Source organism: Onychomys torridus, chromosome 7, assembly GCF_903995425.1.
Source record: "Onychomys torridus chromosome 7, mOncTor1.1, whole genome shotgun sequence".
Lineage (NCBI taxonomy): Eukaryota > Metazoa > Chordata > Mammalia > Rodentia > Cricetidae > Onychomys > Onychomys torridus.
This window is the reverse complement of record NC_050449.1, coordinates 89,772,171-89,775,131: the sequence shown is the minus strand read 5'-3', so window position 1 is coordinate 89,775,131 and position 2,961 is coordinate 89,772,171. Positions and strand designations below refer to the sequence as shown.

Below are 2,961 nucleotides of genomic sequence, written 5' to 3'. Positions count from 1 at the left end.
TCATCTCCTGCTCTACTGCACCAACACTGTGCTCCCTGCCTCCTCGTGTGTTTGTGTGTGTGTGTGTGTGTGTGTGTGTGTGTGTGTGTGTGTGTGTGTATCTCACTCCAATAGAAGTTAGCTATCATATTATGACAGGTCTATTTTTATAAGTACAAATCAGAGTCCAGAGGGGCATCCACTGAGATTTCCAAGTTGTGTGCCAAAATAACGAATTAGACCAGGAGTATGTGGCTAGTGATAGAAGTAAAGGCATTTTATGAAGAAAGAAAACACTCCAAAAGCTGCATGTCTCTGCCTTCTCAGACCACCATCCTGCAATTGTTAAACAGTCCGACATGGATCAGGTAATGCAGTTTGTTGAGCCAAGTCAGCAGTTTGTGAAGGACTCAATTCGGCTGGTGCACCAAACCCAATAGAAAAGAATTCCACGGAGAAGATTGCCAAGGCCACAGCCATAGGATTTGCTATCATGGGATTCACTGGCTTCTTCATGAAACTGATCCACATCCCTATTAATAACATTATTGTGGGTGGCTGAGTGCTTTCTCTTTGTTGGGAACTAGTGAACAAATGAGTGTGAGCTCATGAAGTAAAAAACTGCCTGTATGCTTTGTGCTTTTCTTTCCTCCTCCCTAAGTGGTTTTCTATTTCTAAATTAAAATAATTGCAAAATAAACATTTTTCCCATAAAAAAAAAAAAAAAAAAAAAAAACAGAAGGCACTCCAGAGGGTAGAAATGGGCCACTGAGCTGGGAAAATACAGAAGCTCAACAGCGCCAACACCTTGAGTTCTGATCCTTTATAGGTCAGTGTACGTATCTTCTCCGGATCTCTCAGGCTCTTCTCCAGCATGTTCTATTTTGTTTCATTTAGCCCAGTGAGCAAGAATTTCCAATCCTTCTGTCAACTGGCTTCTCTCTCTCTCTCTCTCTCTCTCTCTCTCTCTCTCTCTCTCTCTCTCTCTGTCTTTCTCTGTCTCTCTCTCTTTGTCTCTGTCTCTGTCTTTGTCTGTCTCTGTCTGTCTCTGTCTCTCTCTCTCTCACACACACACCTATTCTACTACCACTACTGTGAAGAAAAGCCAAAGCTTTGCCAACAACCAAATGGATTTGGAAGCAGATTCTCTGACCTGAGTCAAATTTCGAGAAGAACTGGCTCAGGGAGCATCTTGACTGTGACTTCATGAGCAATCCTGAGCCAGAACCACCCAGCTAAGCTGCTCTGAGACACTGTGGAGGACGATAAATGTTTGTCTTGTTGCCTGCTCCTTTTAGCATTAGACCTTAGAGGGCCGCTATAGGGGTGTGGGGGAGCTTGCCAATCAGGCAGAAGAGCTGCTCCTGACAAATGCAGAAGGAGGAAGGAGGCTTGGGATTCTGCTTCCTGCTTCCACATAGGCTACTCCTTCGCCTGCAGCAGCATCCTCACGTGACTACCTGTCTCCTCCTTCCGGTGCCTTCTCTCATCTCCTCCACTGGGTACTTCCTCTATAATCACCCTGGCAAGATTGAAGACTATTCTAGAACTCCATTTGTAGACCAGGCTGGCCTCGTACTCACAGAGATCCACCTGCCTCTGCCTCCCGAGTGCTGGGATTAAAGGCCTGCGCCACCACGACCGGCCGAAGATTGTTCTAATGAGAGATGCATGCCTCTCCCTTTGACTATCGTGCTCTAGAAACAATGGGCCACCCGGAATTGGAATTTCCTCAGGAATCCAGAGCCGGTGCTTGCTTCCCAGGAAGAGATTTCACATATTTCTGACAACTTGCTACCACCTTGGACTAGAGCCTGGAACCCCAACAATGATGGGTCTGTGATTGATGAGACCATACCTTGACCCAGACAACTTAGCTATGCATACCTTTTGCCTTCTTTTTGAACCTAAATCTCATGTCACAACCCTGAAAGTGGGCTTGGAGTCACGGGACGGCCTTGTTTGTCTCCTATCTCTGCTATTGCTCGTCTCTTTCTTTGGCATATTGAAGACAGCTGGCCCTAGGCCCTGTCCTAAAATGCCAATAACAATCCTGTGGCCCTTCCCCCACCCCCACTCCACTCGCCTCCTTTTTCACAGCCGGGACTCCTCAGGGCCTGCATCCTTGTCTGTCCACAGCGCAGAACAGGGCAGGGCTGATCCCAGCACCTAGCAAAGTGCTTGTCAGTTAAGAAGGACTTCCAAGTTTCAGTGGCTCTGGGAATGCGGAGCCGTTGCTAGTTCTGGGGAAAGGAAGCCCCTGCAAGAAAGAGCTAGAGGAGACTCTTTGGGTTATGCAGACAAAGGCCTCCCAGTTAGGAGAAGCCAGAATCAAGGCCACCAGGATGTCTGCCCTCAGAGCTGAAACATAATGCCAAGTGAGCTGAGACTAGGAAGCCAGCTCTGGACAGGATCCAGCGTCCATCCAGGCCTCGATGTTATTCCAACCAATTGACCTTGATCTGGAAGCTAAGCTCTCTTTATTTAGAAAACAGGAAGCTCTGCCATGAGGGACAGAGCCCAGTCTAGGTGTGTGACCTGTCGAGTCATCAAGTCTAATCCAGGACTAGGTTCTGGGTTAATCAGAAACTAGGTTTCTGGAAGACACCAGGCTAAGGCAAGGGAAGGGTACTCTAGCACAGTGGAGTTTTCAATTTCTTCCCTTTCTGTGATTTGATTTGGGAAATCAAACTCAAATGATGTTTTTCTTCATCTTGATCACAACCCAGAAGGAAAAGAAAGAAACCCTCTTGCATTCCAGAGTTTCCCTATTCAGTCTTGATTTGCACGCACCGGCTAAATCCAGGTGTGTGTGCTCCTTCAAAGCAACAGTAGCAGCAGCAATGGCTGCATGGGCGGTGCAACAGCAGTCTGCAAGAATGTGAGAGCCAGGCATAGGGGAGGCTAAGGCAAGAGGACTGTGTATAGGTGCCAGGGTACACTACAAGATAAGACCCAATCAAAAAGGATGAAACCAAAGTT

The 2,961-nt window shown here is 47.2% G+C and overlaps 1 pseudogene; it reads left to right on the top strand.

The window, feature by feature from the left end:
• Positions 1-338: 338 nt before the first annotated feature.
• On the top strand, positions 339-541 carry LOC118586653 (annotated as a pseudogene).
• Positions 542-2,961: the final 2,420 nt, after the last annotated feature.